A 25,338-nucleotide genomic window follows, 5' to 3' on the forward strand; every position below is an offset into this window, starting at 1 on the left:
AGTCACATATGATGTAATGTCTCTGGAGGTTCTCAGCACTGGAGATATGTGACAAAAGTAGGGATCATGGGGGAGGGGAGGTTTACGGTTCTTCCGTCATTCATACCATTAAGGAACACTAAAGTCAGCCTCTTCCCAGCCTAAAATAGCTGATAACAGATAACAATATACCGCATTCAACTGTGAAGCAAACAGTCATAGGATAGACTAGGCCCCCCAAGAGCTTGAAAACTGAAGATTCTGAGCCTATAAATATAATTGTATTGCATTTTAGTTTTATCTCCCAGAATGCATCATATTCTGCTGCAATTTGTAATTCTTTCCCTTCCTGGGCGGAGCTTTTTTGTCCCGGCACGGTCTGGATCTACTAACTGAGGAGAAAAAAATGAAATACCACAAGGGGGAGGAGGATAAGAGCTATCGGCAGGCGTGGGAAAATAGTTGTCAAGGAGATAATAGCCATCAGCCGCTACAATGTAGAACCCATACTGTAACTGTGACTGCAGGGAGCACCAGGGCCGTTATATAGTGCAGATGAGGCCAGAATAAACACTTTTTTTGTGGAGTTCTCCTTTAAGGTCCCTGAAACAACGGAGCTTTTCTTCACCACATCAGAAAGAAATCGCGAGTGTTAACGGCCTGCCCTCCGGGGACAGTACTCTGCAAACCACCAACTCCGCAGCCACCAGACTCCATATTAACGCTGAGCGCTTCATTACACAAATTGGTTCTCTTCCCCGAGTGCGGCCGAACATTAACCGCCTGCTGCGCGGCCGCTCGTTATTTCATTACGCTGCGGGACAAACTTTACATTAAAAAGAAAAAAAAAACAGAAACCAGAAAATCCGGTCACATGAGAGGAGCAATTAAATGATCAGATTGAGGGATGGAACGGCGGCGGCTTACAAGAACGACAGGGACCTGGAGGGGGGAGGGGTTGGGGTGTCGACAGGTGAACATTAAACCCTCTCTCCCCTAAGGAGTTAAAAACAGACGTGCAACAATGTATCGCTGACACTGTCTCTTTAAATAACGACAAAGTAAAATGTAACAAGACCGAACAGGACGAACGGCCAAGAATATCAACGCCGATCCACATTAGTATATAAATACTGCGAGGGCACGAGATGCGCTCAAGACGACGGCCGACCGGCCCGTGGACACGCACAAACCTTACCGCGCAATTTGCTTTCATGATATAATCATATATACTTCCATTACTCCAGCATGCTGATGTCAGGATAATAGGGGGCCTGCACCTTTAAATTTCTTTTATTGAGACATGTTAGAAGTTGTTGGTGGTCTGTAAGTCAAGACCCCAAATGATCGCTAGAACGAAAGGGGACGCAGGGCTCCTCTGGGAGGTGAGTCAGCCTCCTATGGAGAGAAGGATGTGGACAGAAGTCAAAGGGGCATCAACTGTAGCCCCATGGTTATAGGGACCAATGTTGGGGAGGGGTTATCGGCCTAGGGACCCCATGATCATATCTAAACCCCCCAAAGGAAAAAATGAATGGGAAATATGAAAACACAGAGGTTAAAGTCCAATGATTTTGTTTCCCTGCAATAAAAATCCCCGGTGACTACCTCTATGTCACGCAGTGCGGAGACCAGTAAAATGTGAGGACCCCAACAAACAGCTTCCCATATCTCAGCTCCCCAGACCCCTGCGAGTGGGGCATGAGGGGACAGGGATATAAGGTTTAACTGTAATCACAACAAAAATGTAAATGTTTCTAATGGAAGTAGATTTTAAGAAAGGGGCGGGGCTGTGACAACCTCTACATTTCAATGAATACTGAGAAAATCCTAGTGAGACGTCCGTCTAGTTACAGCCACATCAAATCGGATCTGTGAGACAATGTAACAAGTTCAGTTTACTGTGGTATAATCCTTTAAATAAGGTGAATATAGTAGTTATATTCTTGTATATAGGAGCAGTATTATAGTAGTTATATTCTTGTATATAGGAGCAGTATTATAGTAGTTATATTCTTGTATATAGGAGCAGTATTATAGTAGCTATATTCTTGTATATAGGGGGCAGTATTATAGTAGTTATATTCTTGTATATAGGGGCAGTATTATAGTAGTTATATTCTTGTATATAGGGAGCAGTATTATAGTAGTTATATTCTTGTATATAGGGGCAGTATTATAGTAGTTATATTCTTGTATATAGGAGCAGTATTATAGTAGTTATATTCCTGTATATAGGAGCAGTATTATAGTAGTTATATTCTTGTATATAGGGCAGTATTATAGTAGTTATATTCTTGTATATAGGGGGCAGTATTATAGTAGTTATATTCTTGTATATAGGGGGCAGTATTATAGTAGTTATATTCTTGTATATAGGGGCAGTATTATAGTAGTTATATTCTTGTATATAGGAGCAGTATTATAGTAGTTATATTCCTGTATATAGGAGCAGTATTATAGTAGTTATATTCTTGTATATAGGGCAGTATTATAGTAGTTATATTCTTGTATATAGGGGGCAGTATTATAGTAGTTATATTCTTGTATATAGGGGGCAGTATTATAGTAGTTATATTCTTGTATATAGGGGCAGTATTATAGTAGTTATATTCTTGTATATAGGGAGCAGTATTATAGTAGTTATATTCTTGTATATAGGGGGCAGTATTATAGTAGTTATATTCTTGTATATAGGGGGCAGTATTATAGTAGCTATATTCTTGTATATAGGGGGCAGTATTATAGTAGTTATATTCTTGTATATAGGGAGCAGTATTATAGTAGTTATATTCTTGTATATAGGGGCAGTATTATAATAGTTATATTCTTGTATATAGGGGCAGTATTATAGTAGTTATATTCTTGTATATAGGGGGCAGTATTATAGTAGTTATATTCTTGTATATAGGGGCAGTATTATAGTAGTTATATTCTTGTATATAGGGGCAGTATTATAGTAGTTGCATATAGGGGGCAGTATTATAGTAGTTATATTCTTGTATATAGGGGCAGTATTATAGTAGTTATATTCTTGTATATAGAGGCAGTATTATAGTAGTTATATTCTTGTATATAGGAGCAGTATTATAGTAGTTATATTCTTGTATATAGAGGCAGTATTATAGTAGTTATATTCTTGTATATAGGGCAGTATTATAGTAGTTATATTCTTGTATATAGGGGGCAGTATTATAGTAGTTATATTCTTGTATATGGAGGGCAGTATTATAGTAGTTATATTCTTGTAAATAGGGAGCAGTATTATAGTAGTTATATTCTTGTATATAGGGGCAGTATTATAGTAGTTATATTCTTGTATATAGGAGCAGTATTATAGTAGTTATATTCTTGTATATGGGGGCAGTATTATAGTAGTTATATTCTTGTAAATAGGGGCAGTATTATAGTAGTTCTATTCTTGTATATAGGGGCAGTATTACAGTAGTTATATTCTTGTATATAGGGGGCAGTATTATAGTAGTTATATTCTTGTATATAGGGGGCAGTATTATAGTAGTTATATTTTTGTATATAGGGGGCAGTATTATAGTAGTTATATTCTTGTATATAGTGGGCAGTATTATAGTAGATATATTCTTGTATATAGAGGCAGTATTATAGTAGTTATATTCTTGTATATAGGGGGCAGTATTATAGTAGTTATATTCTTGTATATAGGGGCAGCATTATAGTAGTTATATTCTTGTATATAGGGGCAGCATTATAGTAGTTATATTCTTGTATATAGGAGGCAGTATTATAGTAATTATATTCTTGTATATATGAGGCAGTATTATAGTAGTTATATTCTTGTATATAGGGGCAGTATTATAGTAGTTATATTCTTGTATATAGGAGGCAGTATTATAATAGTTATATTCTTGTATACAGGGGGCAGTATTATAGTAATTATATTCTTGTATATATGAGGCAGTATTATAGTAGTTATATTCTTGTATATGGGGGGCAGTATTATAGTAGTTATATTCTTGTATATAGGGGCAGTATTATAGGAGTTATATTCTTGTATATAGGGGCAGTATTATAGGAGTTATATTCTTGTATATAGGGGAAGTATTATAGGAGTTATATTCTTGTATATAGGAGCAGTATTATAGTAGTTATATTCTTGTATATAGGGGTAGTATTATAGTAGTTATATTCTTGTATATAGGGGCAGTATTATAGGAGTTATATTCTTGTATATAGGGGCAGTATTATAGTAGTTATATTCTTGTATATAGGGGCAGTATTATAGTAGTTATATTCTTTTATATAGGAGGCTGTATTATAGTAGTTATATTCTTGTATATAGTGGCAGTAATATAGTAGTAATATTCTTGTATATAGGGAGCAGTATTATAGTAGTTATATTCTTGTATATAGGGGGCAGTATTCTAGTAGTCATATTCTTGTATAAAGGAGCAGTATTATAGTAGTTATATTCTTGTATATATGAGCAGTATTATAGTAGTTATATTCTTGTATATAGGGGACAGTATTATAGTAGTTATATTCTTGTATATAGGGTCAGTATTATAGTAGTTATATTCTTGTATATAGGGGCAGTATTATAGTAGTTATATTCTTGTATATAAGGGGCAGTATTATAGTAGTTATATTCTTGTATATAGGGGCAGTATTATAGTAGTTATACTCTTGTATATAGGGGCAGTATTATAGTAGTTATACTCTTGTATACAGTAGCAGTATTATAGTAGTTATATTCTTGTATATAGGAGCAGTATTATAGTAGTTATATTCTTGTATATAGGAGCAGTATTATAGTAGTTATATTCTTGTATATAGGAGGCAGTATTATAGTAGTTATATTCTTGTATATGGGGCAGTAATATAGTAGTTATATTCTTGTATATAGGTGCAGTATTATAGTAGTTATATTCTTGTATATAGGAGCAGTATTATAGTAGTTATATTCTTGTATATAGGGGCAGTATTATAGTAGTTATATTCTTGTATATAGGGGCAGTATTATAGTAGTTATATTCTTGTATATAGGGGGCAGTATTATAGTAGTTATATTCTTGTATATAGGGGGCAGTATTATAGTAGTTATATTCTTGTATATAGGGGGCAGTATTATAGTAGTTATATTCTTGTATATAGGGGGCAGTATTATAGTAGTTATATTCTTGTATATAGGGGGCAGTATTATAGTAGTTATATTCTTGTATATAGGAGCAGTATTATAGTAGTTATATTCTTGTATATAGGGGCAGTATTACAGTAGTTATATTCTTGTATACAGGGTCAGTATTATAGTAGTTATATTCTTGTATATAGGAGCAGTATTATAGTAGATATATTCTTGTATATAGGGGCAGTATTATAGTAGTTATATTCTTGTATATAGTGGGCAGTATTATAGTAGTTATATTCTTGTATATAGGAGCAGTATTATAGTAGTTATATTCTTGTATATAGGGAGCAGTATTATAGTAGTTATATTCTTGTATATAGGAGCAGTATTATAGTAGTTATATTCTTGTATAGAGGAGGCAGTATTATAGTAGTTATATTCTTGTATATAGGGGTCAGTATTATAGCAGTTATATTCTTGTATATAGGGGGCAGTATTATAGCAGTTATATTCTTGTATATAGGGGGCAGTATTATAGCAGTTATATTCTTGTATATAGGAGCAGTATTATAGTAGTTATATTCTTGTATATAGGGGGCAGTATTATAGTAGTTATATTCTTGTATATAGGGGCAGTATTATAGTAGTTATATTCTTGTATATAGGGGGTAGTATTATAGTAGTTATATTCTTGTATATAGGGGTAGTATTATAGTAGTTATATTCTTGTATATAGGGGCAGTATTATAGTAGTTATATTCTTGTATATAGGGGTAGTATTATAGTAGTTATATTCTTGTATATAGGGGTAGTATTATAGTAGTTATATTCTTGTATATAGTAGTTATATTCTTGTACATAGGAGGCAGTATTATAGTAGTTATATTCTTGTATATAGGGGCAGTATTATAGTAGTTATATTCTTGTATATAGGGGCAGTATTATAGTAGTTATATTCTTGTATATAGGGGCAGTATTATAGTAGTTATATTCTTGTATATAGAAGGCAGTATTATAGTAGTTATATTCTTGTATATAGGGGGCAGTATTATAGTAGTTATATTCTTGTATATAGGGAGCAGTATTACAGTAGTTATATTCTTGTATATAGGAGCAGTATTATAGTAGTTATATTCTTGTATATAGGGGCAGTATTATAGTAGTTATATTCTTGTATATAGGGGGCAGTATTATAGTAGTTATATTCTTGTATATAGGGGGCAGTATTATAGTAGTTATATTCTTGTATGTAGGGGGCAGTATTATAGTAGTTATATTCTTGTATATAGGAGCAGTATTATAGCAGTTATATTCTTGTATATAGAGGGCAGTATTATAGTAGTTATATTCTTGTATATAGGGGCAGTATTATAGTAGTTATATTCTTGTATATAGGGGCAGTATTATAGTAGTTATATTCTTGTATATAGGGGCAGTATTATAGTAGTTATATTCTTGTATATAGGAGCAGTATTATAGTAGTTATATTCTTGTATATAGGGGCAGTATTATAGTAGTTATTATCTTGTATATAGGGGCAGTATTATAGTAGTTATTATCTTGTATATAGGGGCAGTATTATAGTAGTTATATTCTTGTATATAGGGGCAGTATTATAGTAGTTATTATCTTGTATATAGGGGCAGTATTATAGTAGTTATATTCTTGTATATAGGGGCAGTATTATAGTAGTTACGTTCTATTACAGACTATACAATGACATCTTATCTAGAATCTCCTCATATAGTAGCTGAAAACCCTCCAGTATATGAAGTGCCAGCCCCATGCACCATATGGCAGCAATCTTAACTGATGCCACGGGGCCGGGTAGGGATTCTGTGTGGGTGCTACAATTTACTAAATGACAGGGCTGTGCTGCTTGTTTTGCGGATTATTAAATAAGCAGCTCCCGGGTCTCTTCAGACCGATTCCTATAATAAAGCTGTAATATGAAGATAATCCGCAAAGAAGGATTTACCCCACACTTTTTCAGACCCCTGAATGCCACACTTGCCATGTTACACTAGTAATATATGATGTATCCTGATAGATTTGCCATTCAGAACAACATCTGCGGGTCCTGTAATGGTGGTCATAGTGGTAATCACCCAGCTTTCCCAGAAACAGATAATCCTTACAAGGTCTGAGATATGAGACGCCCCCGGGTTGATTACTTACCGCCTCGGCTGCCCGTTTCTCGCCGCTCCAAGTAATCAGCAGCCACAATGGAACCCGTCTATGTGGAAGTAGAGGAAACGGCAAATTGTGCTGTCAGGGTTTGATCGAGATTTCTACTCTTCATTCTCCCCTGAATACAAATGTGAGCGAGACCCCGGCGACGTGACAACAAAGCCCCTTCTACAAAGCGTCCGCTCGCCCCTCGACAGCAAAACAAGGCAGCGATTATTACCAGAGAAGTAAATGATAGAGCAGAGCTCACCAGCAGCGCAGAGGAAGACGCAGGCTATATCTGGACCCAGGCTCTATGGATTTTACGAGCAATATACCACGAGAAGGGTGCCAGACAATCGCATGCTGCCTTAAAGGGACAGAACAAAACGTTATTCTGCTGGTCGTTCTGAACTGTTTCAAGGGCACGGGAACAAGGTTGTCAGATGCCATCCTCACTCCAGGGTCTACGTGATCCTTCACGGTCTGGTGGATGCTCCTAAACTCTGTAAATTCTTGAGATTTTTTAATATTGGTCATAGACATAACACAGTTGTCAGCCAGACGTGATATTAGAGGTTATTTTCCTGATTACTAGTTGGATTGATGTTACAAAAGACGCGCTGTATCGGTGTCTCAGTTGTAGATTCTGCGCGATCACATAAAATTTTAATGCAATTGGTCATCCACATGACAGACTGTCTTATCTCATGTCTATGGTTTGTGAGAAGAAAAAGATGGCTGCTTTCTGCCGAAAACAGCGCCACTCTTCTCTGTGGGTAGGGTCTGGTATTGCAGCTCAGCTTCCACATGGACAAGAATGGAGTCATTTTTTGAAAAATAGTAGCCATGTTTTTTTGTTATGCCATAAAACCCCCCTTTAAGTGGCGTCTGACAACTTTTTTCCCTACTCTATTGTTGCATGCCAGGAGGGAGTCACTGTAGTCAGGAAACACTAATTTTCTACATTCTCTACACTCAGAGGCCACAAAAAACTCACAATAATACATTACCGATAGTGTGATAATAAACCCTGACAGAAGGGGGCGCTGAAACATGTTTATGTAGAATTATATGGGACAAGTCTCCTTTAAAATGTACCTTCCATTCCGATCATTTAACAAGTTAAATCTACTTATAATTTGGACAACCTCTTCACAGCTTTTCCTTTACTTCTCACACAAAGATTTTTGAGTTATTTCCTGTCCTCTACACTAGTCACAACCAAAGCTGCATTTAAAAAAAATAAAATTGTTACTGCCAACCACTTGGCATTGTGAGAACAGAAACACTACAAACATTTTGCAAAAATCTATAATGCATTGCCCTGTGGTGTGTTCGGGTTCTTCCAAGATCAGACTACTGTCCTGAGCCTGATACGAAAACGACATCTCCCACAATGCACCAGAGCAGAGAATACTCTGAAGAACAAAAGAAGGGCATGAAGACTGAAAATGCTGCCGCTAACAAAAAGCCAGCAAAATTTGAAACGCAGCTTTGGATGTGACTGGAGAAGAAGAAACTTATCTGCATTATTTATAAAATAGAGTCCTTAGAACCTGAGAAATGAATGAAACCACCGGATGAAGCCATTTTATACGCAGTGACCTCTCTCCGAGAACGACCTTTTCTCCGTGATGAACGCCAAACGTTTCATAAAAACAGACACCGGAAAAAGCAGCAAAAACAAACAAAAAAGGCAAAGAAAACACGGGAAGAATGAGCTTCCTGGGGCGATGTTACATCACTGGGGAAGCGGCTGCTGATGGCGGTCATCAAAAGGTCAGGAACCGCAAACATGCCGACCGACGGCGACCTGGTCCGTTTCCTAACTGCGCAATATTTATACAACGCGATTCGGGAAAAATAAAATTTTTTGACCCTTTAGATAATAAACATGGGGAGCGGGGTTTTGTGGGGAGCTCACAGTATACAGCGACAAGTGATTTCACACTTCTTGTACGATCTTGAGTGAGACTCTAGTCACATCCAAAGCTGCATTCAAAATTCTTATGGTTTCCTGATAGGTTCTGCAGCCTGAGAGCTCACACCTCCCAGCAGGTCACTTGTGTTATGGTCAGCTGCAATGCATTGAAGGAGATGTAGTGTTCAAAGACAAGACAAAAACCATATAATCCCTAATAATGCAGTGAATCGGAGAGCAAAGCTCTGTAGATGACAGATGCTGTGCTACAGCTCCTTGAATGCAATGCAGCAGAGAATCCCTACAAAAAATCACGCAAAAAGGAGCAGCTTTGGATGCAACTGGAGTAGAACACATGAAGTCATAACTAATACAGATAATATTAAAAGGAGTTTTCTGGTTTTATAAGCGTTACTCCTCCTAAAACAAAACATTCTGTAACTTCCTATTATGCTTTGTGGTCAGTGAATGGAAACATCCAGAGGCTGAAAACCTGTAGAGACCTAATATTTCTGTATGCAGAAATATGGGAGAGAAGGATGTTACCAGGAATAACCAGTCAGATTTGGTGTGCAGGACTCTAGAAAAGCTGGGTGATGAAACCTGTGCTGGCCTGCAACAGCGGAGCCACAGTCATAGCAGAGGGATTAATAAGATCACAAATCCAATCACCAGCCTGAACATGATAGAATAGACCGAGACAAATCCACCGCTATTATTGTATAAGTGGCATCACCTCACCGGAGCGCTGATCCATCACCAATCCAGGGATCAGACGGAGCTACAGACATCACATAATACTCCCCTAACATATGTAAACTATTTATAAACTTACCAGAATACGCAATGTCACTCCTGTGTAAATATAGAACTGCTGTGACATTTCCAATACTGCCCCCTATGTAGAAAAATATAACTACTATAATACTGCCCCTATATACAAGAATATAACTACTATAATACTGCTCCTATATACAAGAATATAACTACTATAATACTGCCCCTATGTACAAGAATATAACTACTATAATACTGCTCCTATATACAAGAATATAACTACTATAATACTGCCCCCAATATACAAGAATATAACTACTATAATACTGCCTCCTATATACAAGAATATAACTACTATAATACTGCCCCCTATATACAAGAATATAACTACTATAATACTGCCCCCTATGTACAAGAATATAACTACTATAATACTGCCCCCTATGTACAAGAATATAACTACTATAATACTGCTCCTATATACAAGAATATAACTACTATAATACTGCCTCCTATATACAAGAATATAACTACTATAATACTGCCTCCTATATACAAGAATATAACTACTATAATACTGCCTCCTATATACAAGAATATAACTACTATAATACTGCCTCCTATATACAAGAATATAACTACTATAATACTGCCCCCTATATACAAGAATATAACTACTATAATGCTGCCCCCTATATACAGGAATATAACTACTATAATACTGCCCCTATATACAAGAATATAACTACTATAATACTGCCCCTATATACAAGAATATAACTACTATAATACTGCCCCTATATACAAGAATATAACTACTATAATACTGCTCCCTATATACAAGAATATAACTACTATAATACTGCCCCTATATACAAGAATATAACTACTATAATACTGCTCCCTATATACAAGAATATAACTACTATAATACTGCTCCTATATACAAGAATATAACTACTATAATACTGCCCCCTATATACAAGAATATAACTACTATAATACTGCCCCCTATATACAAGAATATAACTACTATAATACTGCTCCTATATACAAGAATATAACTACTATAATACTGCCCCTATATACAAGAATATAACTACTATAATACTGCCCCCTATATACAAGAATATAACTACTATAATACTGCCTCCTATATACAAGAATATAACTACTATAATACTGCCCCTATATACAAGAATATAACTACTATAATACTGTCCCTATATACAAGAATATAACTACTATAATACTGCTCCTATATACAGGAATATAACTACTATAATACTGCCCCCTATATACAAGAATATAACTACTATAATACTGCTCCTATATACAAGAATATAACTACTATAATACTGCCTCCTATATACAAGAATATAACTACTATAATACTGCTCCTATATACAAGAATATAACTACTATAATACTGCCCCTATATACAAGAATATAACTACTATAATACTGCTCCTATGTACAAGAATATAACTAGTAAAATACTGCCTCCTATATACAAGAATATAACTACTATAATACAGCTCCTATATACAAGAATATAACTACTATAATACTGCCCCTATATACAAGAATATAACTACTATAATACTGCCCCCTATATACAGGAATACAACTACTATAATACTGCCCCTATATACAAGAATATAACTACTATAATACTGCCCCCTATATACAAGAATATAACTACTATAATACTGCCCCTATATACAAGAATATAACTACTATAATACTGCTCCTATGTACAAGAATATAACTAGTAAAATACTGCCTCCTATATACAAGAATATAACTACTATAATACAGCTCCTATATACAAGAATATAACTACTATAATACTGCCCCTATATACAAGAATATAACTACTATAATACTGCCCCCTATATACAGGAATACAACTACTATAATACTGCCCCTATATACAAGAATATAACTACTATAATACTGCCCCCTATATACAAGAATATAACTACTATAATACTGCCCCCTATGTACAAGAATATAACTACTATAATACTGCCTCCTATATACAAGAATATAACTACTATAATACTGCCCCTATATACAAGAATATAACTACTATAATACTGCTCCCTATATACAAGAATATAACTACTATAATACTGCTCCTATATACAAGAATATAACTACTATAATACTGCCCCCTATATACAAGAATATAACTACTATAATACTGCCCCCTATATACAAGAATATAACTACTATAATACTGCCCCCTATGTACAAGAATATAACTACTATAATACTGCCCCCATATACAAGAATATAACTACTATAATACTGCCCCCTATATACAAGAATATAACTACTATAATACTGCCCCCTATATACAAGAATATAACTACTATAATACTGCTCCTATATACAAGAATATAACTACTATAATACTGCCCCCTATATACAAGAATATAACTACTATAATACTGCCTCCTATATACAAGAATATAAATACTATAACACTGCCCCTATATACAAGAATATAACTACTATAATACTGCCCCTATATACAAGAATATAACTACTATAATACTGCCCCCTATATACAAGAATATAACTACTATAATACTGCTCTCTATATACAAGAATATAACTACTATAATACTGCCCCTATATACAAGAATATAACTACTATAATACTGCCTCCTATATACAAGAATATAACTACTATAATACTGCTCTTATATACAAGAATATAACTACTATAATACTGCTCCTATATACAAGAATATAACTACTATAATACTGCCCCCTATATACAAGAATATAACTACTATAATACTACCCCTATATACAGGAATATAACTACTATAATACTGCCTCCTATATACAAGAATATAACTACTATAATACTGCCGCTATATACAAGAATATAACTACTATAATACTGCCTCCTATATACAAGAATATAACTACTATAATACTGCCCCGTATATACAAGAATATAACTACTATAATACTGCCCCTATATACAAGAATATAACTACTATAAAACAGCCCCTATATACAAGAATATATCTACTATAATACTGCTCCCTATATACAAGAATATAACTACTATAATACTGCCCCCTATATACAGGAATATAACTACTATAATACTGCTCCTATATACAAGAATATAACTACTTTAATACTGCCCCTATATACAAGAATATAACTACTATAATACTGCCCCCTATATACAAGAATATAACTACTATAATACTGCTCCCTATATACAAGAATATAACTACTATAATACTGCCCCCTATATACAGGAATATAACTGCTATAATACTGCTCCTATATACAAGAATATAACTACTATAATACTGCCCCTATATACAAGAATATAACTACTATAATACTGCTCCTATATACAAGAATATAACTACTATAATACTGCCCCCTATATACAAGAATATAACTACTATAATACTGCCCCCTATATACAAGAATATAACTGCTATAATACTGCTCCTATATACAAGAATATAACTACTATAATACTGCCCCTATATACAAGAATATAACTACTAGAATACTGCCCCCTATATACAAGAATATAACTACTATAATACTGCTCTTATATACAAGCATATAACTACTATAATACTGCTCCCTATATACAAGAATATAACTACTATAATACTGCCCCCTATATACAAGAATATAACTACTAGAATACTGCCCCCTATATACAAGAATATAACTGCTGTAATACTGCCCCCTATATACAAGAATATAACCACTATAATACTGCCCTCTATATACAAGAATATAACTACTATAATACTGCCCCTATATACAAGAATATAACTACTATAATACTGCCCATATGTACAAGAACATAACTACTATAATACTGCCCCCTATGTACAAGAATATAACTACTATAATACTGCTCCTATATACAAGAATATAACTACTATAATACTGTCCCCTATATACAAGAATATAACTACTATAATACTGCCACCTATATACAAGAATATAACTACTATAATACTGCTCCCTATATACAAGAATATAACTACTATAATACTGCTCCTATATACAAGAATATAACTACTATAATACTGCTCCTATATACAAGAATATAACTACTATAATACTGCCTCTATATACAAGAATATAACTACTATAATACTGCCCCCTATATACAAGAATATAACTACTATAATACTGCTCCTATATACAAGAATATAACTACTATAATACTGCCCCTATATACAAGAATATAACTACTATAATACTGCCCCTATATACAAGAATATAACTACTATAATACTGCCCCCTATATACAAGAATATAACTACTATAATACTGCCCCCTATATACAAGAATATAACTACTATAATACTGCCCCCTATATACAGGAATATAACTACTATAATACTGCCCCCTATATACAAGAATATAACTACTATAATACTACCCCCTATATACAAGAATATAACTACTATAATACTGCCCCCTATATACAAGAATATAACTACTATAATACTGCCCCCTATATACAAGAATATAACTACTATAATACTGCTCCCTATATACAAGAATATAACTACTATAATACTGCCTCCTATATACAAGAATATAACTACTATAATACTGCCTCCTATATACAAGAATATAACTACTATAATACTGCTCCTATATACAAGAATATAACTACTATAATACTGCCCCTATATACAAGAATATAACTACTATAATACTGCCCCTATATAAAAGAATATAACTACTATAATACTGCCCCTATATAAAAGAATATAACTACCGTATTTTTGAGCGCTTGTAATCGCCAAAACTCAAAAATAGTAAGTTCAGCTCTGCTACATCTGTATATAAATCTATATGCTCATATGTCCTCATTCTGCGGCCGCCATTTACACATCTCATCAGATTGGACTCACAAGGCTCAGCGCTGATAACAGACAGGGTTTGTCTAAGAACAGAACTTCCTTTCTTTTCCTATCGCATTTCCTGGGGTCGCTGCTCATGTGATATAAGGGTTACACGCTCGGTATTGCACAGCACAGGATACAGCAGTTCATACATTTTTCTACTAGTCAAACAGGCCATTACAGGGGTGGTCACACAGCTTTCTCTGGCTCCTACAGCTTCCTGGTTCATGAATAGAATGCCAGAGTGACAGTAAAGACTGACACACAGACAGCAGCAGTCACTGTGGAAATTACCTCTACAGACTTCACACAAGAAGATGATGTGATTGTGGAAAATTAATCCTAAAAGATCCCCCCCCCTAAGACGTGTAAATGCCACGTGTGCCAAGGGCTGGACGGGCCCACACAAGTCCCGTGCCCCCCCATATTTACAGCCCCTCTCCCAGCTGTAGAGATTCTCACCTCCGTATCCTCAGCTGATTAAACAGCATTTATTACTTGTTTGTACACGTCAACCGCACAACAAACCCCCCACCCCGATCAGTGTGAGGACGTGGCCCTTTAAGAAAAGGAAGATCAAGCGATAAAGCCTGAAAAAGGAGTGAGAGGACAACAGATCATTTAAAGGGACAGTAGAGCGGACGTCGATTTTCGCTCCATTTTCCATACGGTCTATTAAAAGCTACTGTCCCCTGTTATCAGCCATTTCCTACCTTTATGTTATAGGCTGCACTTTTATAAGATACCACATTTCGGTTTAGCATTTTAACTCCAGTCACATCCAGATCTGCTTTCAAAATTCTTCTTGTTGCCCTTGGTAACAGACAGCAGATTAGCTCCACCCTGCTGTCAGACATGTGACCTAAGAGCGGAGTTCTAAAAGCAAAACTGCCATCCTCCACAGGGCACTGCAATTTGGGAATCATAAAACGAGCACAGCTTTGGCTGTGACTAGAGTATAAAGCAGGATGTAATGTAAAATCAGCATAAGGAGGAAATATTAGGTTCCCACGATCAGATCCATGAAGACGGCTCCGCCACTTCCACCTCCAAGCGTCTTTTTAGGGCACCCGGTTGACATTACCGACACCCCCCAACTTTCCCAGGAGGGTACGGGCGGCCACGAATAGCGGAGGAAATTCCTGCAGGTTTAGGGGAATGACTCCTGCGTGTAAAGGGAGCAATTGCCATAATAACAGTATATAAGGAAATTGCTCACAATGCAATTCCCTAACATTTAAAGGGGCGGCGCTCTTTTTCTCAATTTTCACAAATGCGCAGAACGTGGCGCAATTTATACGACCGGGATAAGATTTCAAAGAACGCAAAAACGAAAATGTCTAGGAATTACTAGAAAGCGGATTACGGCTTTGAAGATTAGGAACGAGGCGTCATCGTTCATGAAAGGTTCCTGATACAGCCCCTCCCCCACCTTCTCTCATTACAGGAGTTATTATCCACTGGGGGGAGACACTGTCATTCAGGAGTCTGGGAAAGTTGGGTTGAGACCCACACCGCCTGCTTTGGAGCTCCTACAGGGCGGTCACCCAACTTTCCCAATTTCTGAAAAGCAACGATTGCCGCATACGACGACTGGAGCTGTAAACGGCGGCCATGTTGGTTGTCACCCAGCTTTCCCAGCAGCTGATGGTTTATTTTAGGGAAACACTCCGGGAATATCCCCAGACGTGGTATAAATACGGAGCAGGATAGAAAGACGTCAGGATTATACCGTGTATATATATATAGCGCCGTCTGTGCTGAAGCGGCTCAACATTTCGTCTTCGTCTCATATTCTCGACCCCAGAACTACCTGCGGATAATATCCTGGGGTGGTCACTTGTGTCCGGAGACGCCATTGCAGGGTGTCGATGGTAGTCATGGCAGCCTGGGGGCCTAATAAACGCCACCATGCTTCTCCTCTTAAGTCAAGAGCGACCGCAGAATCTAAGCTGTGTAAAAAGGGGGCGGTCCTATCTGATGCCCCTCCCACAACACGATCAAAGGGTGCCGGTGGCGGTCATAGCAGCCTGGGTGCTTAATGAAGGCCCCCCCCCGGTACGCCATCTTTGTTCAGGGCTTAATAGCAGCCTGTAAAATTCACGATATACTGCAATACACTAGCAAGCCATCGAGCGATCGCCGGTTCAAGTCCCCAGTTAAAATTATGGCGACAAAATTTTTAACAATTATTTTTTCCTTGTAAAAGTGTTAAACGATATAAAATGTGGTATGACGGTAATCGTCTCGACCCGCAGAATGAAAAACGTACATGTTTCTACCGCACGGTGAGCGCCGTAAAAACAAAACCCAAAACAATGGAATTATTGCTGTCTTTTTTCCATTCTACCCCAAAAAATACGTTTTAAAAGTTTCTCAGGACATTATACGGTACATTAAAGACCGGCGTTGGAAACTACAGCTCGTCACGCAAAAAACAAGACCTCGCACGGCCGGATCTCCGGACAAATAGAAACTTTATGGTTCTTGGAAAACGGGAAGAAACAAAAATGGCTGCGGCGTTCAGAAATGAAAGCTGAGCTCTGATTGGTTGCTACGGCATCTTCACACGCTTATTTACTAAAAAACTTCTTCAAATACGGAGCGGTTTAAGGAAAAAAAAACGGCTCCCGATCTTCAGACGTTTTTTAATCACGCTCGTGTTTTTCGGAACAGAACGCCGTATTTCCCGTTGAAATCAATGGGCGGATGTTTGTAGGCGTTCGGCTTCCGATTTTTCAGCTGTTTTTCGGGACGAAAATAGCTCGTGCGCACATTCCCTTCGACGGTTTTGATAATTGAGGCCGTAACTTAGTCTATTAGAAAGTAACCGGCACTCTGCGTTTCAATTCCTTACATTTATAAGATCTCTGCTTGCTGTCAGTGAACGGGAACATTCTTGTTTACATCCAGAGACTAAAAACCTGTACAGACCCAATACTTCTTACAGCAGAGGGTTTGTTCTGCGGCTGTGCATTGGATACAACAGTAACAAACTCCCAGCTGTGACAAGTATTAGAGTATGTTTACACCAGGCGTTTCCATCGCAGATTTTTTGGGGTAAAGTTGACAGACGTAGCGGACAGCGACCCCCGACCCTCACCGCTGATGTCACTAGGATCCAGTGTGACACTGGTAAATATGGATCCCTTAAAGGGGCAGCGTCCTCTATTATCTCCAAATGACAATTTTGTGTTTTCAGATTACCGTAAACTCTTCCGTGAATCTTTTTAGCCGGAGGGGGAAATGTCCATTATAAACTCCATTACTGGGAACAGTTATAATATTCTGTCATCACATATAATACACGGTCCAGAGAAATACAAAGCTACACGTTAAAAACTGCGTGACAACCAGAGGGGAAAAACGTGCTAAAGGGGAACTCCAGCTAAACATCTACCTCTGTGTGACGCGTCAGAGACGTAGAATGAGGGAGATCATAGTGCAAGGGAAAAGTGGAGCAGTTGCCCATAACAACCAATCAGGTCGCTGCTTTCATTTTCCAAAGGACCTCTGAGAAATGACAGCTGGAATCTGATTGGTTGCTATGGGCAACTGCTTTACTGGACAGGATGTTGGGGCAGACAGGAAATCTGATGAATGGCGCCAAACAAGTATGGACGCTTTACATGGAAACTGTAAGGGGTCTGGGGTTTACAGACGCCACCGGCGTGATGTACGGATACGGCAGGTCACGTTTGTTTGGATTTTCCCTTTAAATATAACGATGGGAATCACGACGTAAAGATTGTGTGAAAAATATTTTATATTGAACAAATTTGGTAAAATTTTACAAAAAGAATTACCTGTGTTGCTAGCGAGTGGCGGTAAAAAAATTCTGCACCGTATGAACAACGGGACATTTTCCCATTGAATTCAACAGGACGCTGTTTGTTTAGCGGCTTTCATGTGGATTTTTGCACGTCGACATCCGGGTAAAAATGCGTTGTGTGAACGTGGCCGTATGTCAATTTTGTAAATTATTGGTAATTTTTCTTAAAGGGCCACTACACCTGAAGCGGTCAAAATATAAAAAGTTTGTGGTCATGGGGGGCAGGGATCGGCCTGGACTTCCTGTCACTCAACAAGCCATTGACAAAAACTAGTCCGCTTGAAATGGCTGATAACAGAGGACAATCGATTGTATTCAGTGGCGCGTTTTGTGCCCCTTTAAACAGGAGAATCGAACATGACCCGCCGGGCGCAGCATCCGTCCCCCTGTAATCCACACCGGCAATCCGCGCCCTCAGCTGAAAATACTGCACCGAACCCCCCGCAGCTTCTTCTCTTTTTTTCCTTCCTGCGCAGTTATTGAGTCTTGTGCAGGAATGAGGAGAATTTTTCTGGAATGCGGCGAGCGTACACGGTCATACGCTGTTAACTGTTTAATGGACAAACGCTGGACGGGCGCCAGACCCCGCGACCCTGGATTTAACAAGCCAACGTCAAATTAACACCGTGTCACCCGAGCCGAAAGAAATGTGAACATGGCGTGAAGATCAGGCGTGACTTTACGGGAGGGAGTGTTAAAAAAAATCAACAAGATGTGCGAATGAGTGCGACAAATTTTACTCTAAAAGACTGAAAAATTCAGAGACGTAAAAAAAAATCTGTATAAAAAAAAAATTAAAAAATTATATTACAAAATTATAATATTGGGAAAATTACAGATTACCTAAAAAAAATAAAAAATAAAACCGCTCCCTATTTGGGACATTGATGGTCACGTAGAAGCTCCCGAGGATCCGAGTCACAGATCGCTGGTTATTTTAGGATCTCGCTGAAGCTACTAGAATCCATCCTCGAAACTCAGGCCTTGAATGGTTTCTCCAAATTTTGTTAATAAAGTTTATTGAAGGGAACGGCACAGGCCGTGTTCAGAATCGGACCGCTTCTTGAGCTTAGGGTCTGAGGGGGAAATAAACATCTGTACATTATGTGGTCGATTCAACAAAACTTTATTAACAATGTCCGGAGAAGCCCTTTAAGCTAGACTTACCCGGCTCCATACTTTGATCAGACCTAGAAATACAGGAGTCTTATAAACGGTAATATTTTGAGACCCATCCTAAGGATCGGCGATCAATATTTGATCGACTCCCAGCCGATCAGCTAAATGAAGCGTTTGCAGCACAGCGCCGTACATTTAGTAGTGGTTGTGCCCGGTATTGCATTCAAGTGAATGAGACTGAGCTGCAATACCAGACGCAGCCACAACTGTATATATGGCGCTGTGGCTTCTTCATTCAGTGCGGTGAGTCGGACCCCCACCGAACAAATATTGGCCGACATACTACAGTCCTGGAAAACCCAATGGAGTAGTCACCAGCCTCCACCCTACAACTACCCCCATTGGATTATGTAGCCACTGGACTACCGGATAACAGGGAAGACTGAATAGCCAGGTGACCACGTTGCGCGGCTCCCTCCATGGAAGGTTATGGGAACTCTGCCTGTTTGCGGCCTCGGCTTGACGAACAGGGGTCGGTGTTTCAGTTCTCCTGACAGGTGGCTGATCACAGAGAACAATAGATCATATTTTACCGCACAGCCAATAGAGAGAAGACGGCCTGCAGGTGTACTGTCCCTTTAATAGCCCTGGCTCATATTCCGCGCAGCGCAGACAAGGCGGCTGTGTTGTCGAGCTCCGTCCGCAGCGTCGGCCTCAGAACAAGACTTTCCATTCAAATAAAAGGATTTTCCTCCCCGGATTCACGAGGCGGCGAACAGATGTCATTTACGTTAAATTTAGAAGTCGTAACGTTTTTAAAGGAAAATAAAAATCGGAGACGAACGCGAGCAGCTGCCGCCGCCCCCAGCCGTAAAACCAGAAAAGAAAGTCCTTTCCCAGACTGGATCCTCTGCACAGGAGCCCCCAATAAAACCCCCATCATTGTAAAGGACTGCGCCGCAATAGAAGACGATGGGAATCCGCCTGCATTCCCCGTCATACTGTAACTGTAGAGACCACAACATTCTCTTCTTAAAGTGACCCCCTCCCCTTTATCTCCAGTGGTCTCCAACAGCTGCAAAACTACAACTCCCAGCATGCCCCGACTCAATGAGCATCCATCACTTTGGAAGAGGAGTCGTAACAAATTTCTCTCCCAGAGTGTCTGGACTATCGGATGGCGGACGACTGGGCTCGACCGCGTCAATCAAGTTCTGCAACTTCCTCATAGACTTTGTCTAATCATTTCTCAGCATTTTCAATTGATCTGCTTGCTGTCAGCGAATCGAAGCATTACCGTTTACATTCAGAGGGTGAAAACTCCTCCAGACCTAAAACTTCTCACAGCTGCGGGTTTGTTACAACGTATTAGTGTAGACAATCCTCTGAACTAAACACAGAAGAAAGACCAATCTGTGTAACGTGCTGGCGCATAGCTCTTACCTACACTGATACATTGTAACAAACTCCAGCGAGTGTAAGGGCCAGCAAAGGTTACGGATCACATGATTTGCTCAAATGTAATGTGTATTGGGGCACGTTCACACGGCTTATTTTCAGCTGTTTTTCGGGCCGTAAACGCCCCCGAAAAACGGCTATAAGTACGGAGGCTGAACGCCTCCAAACATCTGCCCATGGATTTCAATGGGAAGAACGGCGATTCGTTCTACGGGGCGTTTTCTTACGCGGCCATTTGCAAAAACAACACGTAAAAAACGCCCCGTAAAAAAGAAGTGCAAGTCACTTCTTGGGACGTTTTTCATTGTCTCGATAGAAAAACAGCCTTGAAAAGCTCCGTATTTTACAGCCGTTTTTTTGTTTGCCGTGTGAACGTAGCCTAAGAAGTACACTCACTCTCATCAGGCTGGTCTGCACTTTACAGTGTGCGCTCTGTGTCCTGACACTAAGGAAGCAGCTCTCCCTCCCTCTCTCTTCTCTCCCTGCCCAGCAAAGCTGAAGTAAGATGTGAACCTCTTCTCTTTCACAGTTCACGTCTTCATGATTCTTACACCCCCCCAAACTCAAACAAAAGTCACAGACGGGGCACGAACATCACGAGGAGAACGTGAAGAAACCACAAGACGCAGAAAAGAAAAATCACCGATCTACAACCCCTGCAGGAAGGAAACAGAATACACTGGACTCTCTGCAAGGACACCGGGGCGGGGGGGGGGGGGGCGCAGGGCGCTGACACTGGGGGCACAGGATGGTGGCGCGCTGACACCTGGGGGCACAGGGCGGTGGCGCGCTGACACCTGGGGGCACAGGGCGGTGGCGCGCTGACACCTGGGGGCACAGGGCGGTGGCGCGCTGACACCTGGGGGGACAGGGCGGTGGCGCGCTGACACCTGGGGGGACAGGGCGGTGGCGCGCTGACACCTGGGGGGACAGGGCGGTGGCGCGCTGACACCTGGGGGGACAGGGCGGTGGCGCGCTGACACCTGGGGGGACAGGGCGGTGGCGCGCTGACACCTGGGGGGACAGGGCGGTGGCGCGCTGACACCTGGGGGGACAGGGCGGTGGCGCGCTGACACCTGGGGGGACAGGGCGGTGGCGCGCTGACACCTGGGGGGACAGGGCGGTGGCGCGCTGACACCTGGGGGGACAGGGCGGTGGCGCGCTGACACCTGGGGGGACAGGGCGGTGGCGCGCTGACACCTGGGGGGACAGGGCGGTGGCGCGCTGACACCTGGGGGGACAGGGCGGTGGCGCGCTGACACCTGGGGGGACAGGGCGGTGGCGCGCTGACACCTGGGGGGACAGGGCGGTGGCGCGCTGACACCTGGGGGGACAGGGCGGTGGCGCGCTGACACCTGGGGGGACAGGGCGGTGGCGCGCTGACACCTGGGGGGACAGGACGATGGCGCGCTGACACTCGGGGGACAGGACGATGGCGCGCTGACACTCGGGACAGGACGATGGCGCGCTGACACTCGGGACAGGACGATGGCGCGCTGACACTCGGGACAGGACGATGGCGCGCTGACACTCGGGGGACAGGACGATGGCGCGCTGACACTCGGGGGACAGGACGATGGCGCGCTGACACTCGGGGGACAGGACGATGGCGCGCTGACACTCGGGGGACAGGACGATGGCGCGCTGACACTCGGGGGACAGGACGATGGCGCGCTGACACGGGGGACAGGACGATGGCGCGCTGACACTTGGGGTTGCAGCTGCCTAGAAGATTTTGGGGTGCATTTATCTTGACAAGGAAATCAAAGACCCTTCTGAGCTGCGGACTCTGACACGCGGCTCCTGTATTAGGTGAATGGAGGGAGGAGAGGAGTTGTAGTACAATGATGGGCAGCAGCGTCTCTATCACCAGATACACAATATGTTGTAGATCAGAGCTCCCCAGCTGTAAAATTACAACTCCCGCCACGACATGTTGGGAGTAGTAGTTTAGCAACCGTTTCAATTTAAAAACCCCATTCCTGATATAATTAAGCGTCCACACGCCCCTCACCCCAAAAAAATTGTGAATCTATGCCAATTGGCTTTATAAGGCGCCCCATGTTTGCCTGCCACCCCTGACATGTCAGTCCTCATCAGAACAGAGACCAGATCTGTGCCCACTTGCCGGCTGCTCTAGATCTGTGCTCTGGTGCCAGCTTGTCCTAGATTCCCCCAATGTGCCAACTGCAAACCTGCCCAAGGCCTGTGAATACCGACCTGCCACAGATCTGTGCCCATGTGTAACGTACGCTGCAGGATGCCCGCCTTCTTTATGCCAGCCTGCTAGCCCCTGTGACAGCCTTCCTTGGTACTGGACCCCCTCGCTGCCAGCCAAAAGTCACTAAGGTACAAAGCCTCTAATCCAGACCCTGCAGGGCGGCCACACATCTGCCTCTAGTGGGTCTATGCCCAAATATCAAGCTAGATCTGCTTCAGAGCGCCAGCCTTCATTATACAGCAACGGCTCCCAACCTGTGTAATCACCACCAAACTGCCAGCCTGTCTTATTAATATGCCCCCGCTGCACCCACAACGTGCCAACCTGTCGTGGTCATCTAACCACAAAGCGGGTCTGGAAGAAGAACAACCATTAAGGATCATCAATAGCCACCCAGCCTGCCACCCAGTGACCCCGAGCCTGCCACCCAGCGATCCCAAGCCTGCCACCCCGAGCCTGCCACCCAGTGACCCCGAGCCTGCCACCCAGTGATTCCCAGCCTGCCACCCTGCTATCCCGAGCCTGCCACCCAGTGACCCCCGAGCCTGCCACCCAGTGATTCCCAGCCTGCCACCCTGCTATCCCGAGCCTGCCACCCCGAGCCTGCCACCCAGTGACACCCAAGCCTGCCACCCAGTGACACCCAAGCCTGCCACCCAGTGACACCCAAGCCTGCCACCCAGTGACCCCTGAGCCTGCCACCCAGTGATTCCCAGCCTGCCACCCTGCTATCCCGAGCCTGCCACCCAGTGACCCCGAGCCTGCCACCCTGCTATCCCGAGCCTGCAACCCTGCCACCCCGAGCCTGCCACCCAGTGACCCCGAGCCTGCCACCCTGCTATCCCGAGCCTGCCACCCCGAGCCTGCCACCCAGTGACCCCGAGCCTGCCACCCTGCTATCCCGAGCCTGCCACCCAGTGACCCCCGAGCCTGCCACCCAGTGACCCCCGAGCCTGCCACCCAGTGACCCCCGAGCCTGCCACCCTGCTATCCCGAGCCTGCCACCCAGTGACCCCCGAGCCTGCCACCCAGTGACCCCCGAGCCTGCCACCCAGTGACCCCCGAGCCTGCCACCCAGTGACCCCCGAGCCTGCCACCCAGCGATTCCCAGCCGAGGTGTTTCCATTAGTTTACTCCAAACAAGGAGTTAATTGTTCCAGCACCTCAGCTCTGAGAACACAGCGCTCCCTCATTACCCGACTCCCTCAGCCCCCTCACTACCCGGCTCCAGCAGCCCCCGCACCGCCCAGAGTCCTTGCAGAGCCCCCGGGACACCGCTCACAGCTGGAAGCACATGGCTGAAACTTAAAGGGCGATTCCACCACTTATAACCAGAATACTCCCCCGGTCTTACCTGTTGCTGACGTGCTGTGTCCCGGGAACAAGGCGGCCAGTGTCCCCCTCCTCCTCCCCGGTGACTCTCCGCCACTTCACCCTCCCTGCTCCCCTCTGTCTCCCCTCAGCCCGGACTCCCCGTGACGTCACACGACCACGCCCCTCCGCCGATCTCACTGTCCTGCACCGAGGATGAAGAGGCGGGGTCAGATCTGGTTTGGCCGCGGATTGGTTACAGGATCTGTCAATCGCAAAAAGTTAACATTCCAAATTTTCCAGGGCAGGATGAGCCGGGAAACAGGAAGCGGAGCGGGGGGAGAGCGTCAGCAGGGAGGATCCGGGATCCAGCGACCGAGAATAGAGCGACAGCAGTGAGAATCCAGGAACCAGTGACCAAGGGGAGAACGAGAGGGGCAACTAGATCTAGTGTGGGGGGAACTGGATCAAGTGAGAGGAAAGAGGGGCAACTGGATCTAGTGAGAGGAGAGAGGGGCA

The 25,338-nt window shown here is 41.5% G+C and overlaps 1 protein-coding gene across 1 annotated transcript in view; it reads right to left on the reverse strand.

Moving 5' to 3' along the window:
- Nucleotides 1-24,962, reverse strand: part of PPFIBP1 (PPFIB scaffold protein 1) — a 74,185-nt gene extending 49,223 nt beyond the window's left edge. Inside the window, exon 1 of the mRNA XM_075855607.1 lies at nucleotides 24,863-24,962. The gene's annotated coding sequence lies outside the window, so the exon portion shown is untranslated. The remainder of the gene's footprint in view (nucleotides 1-24,862) is intronic.
- Nucleotides 24,963-25,338: the final 376 nt, after the last annotated feature.

Source organism: Rhinoderma darwinii, chromosome 3 (assembly GCF_050947455.1).
Source record: "Rhinoderma darwinii isolate aRhiDar2 chromosome 3, aRhiDar2.hap1, whole genome shotgun sequence".
NCBI classification, from domain to species: domain Eukaryota; kingdom Metazoa; phylum Chordata; class Amphibia; order Anura; family Rhinodermatidae; genus Rhinoderma; species Rhinoderma darwinii.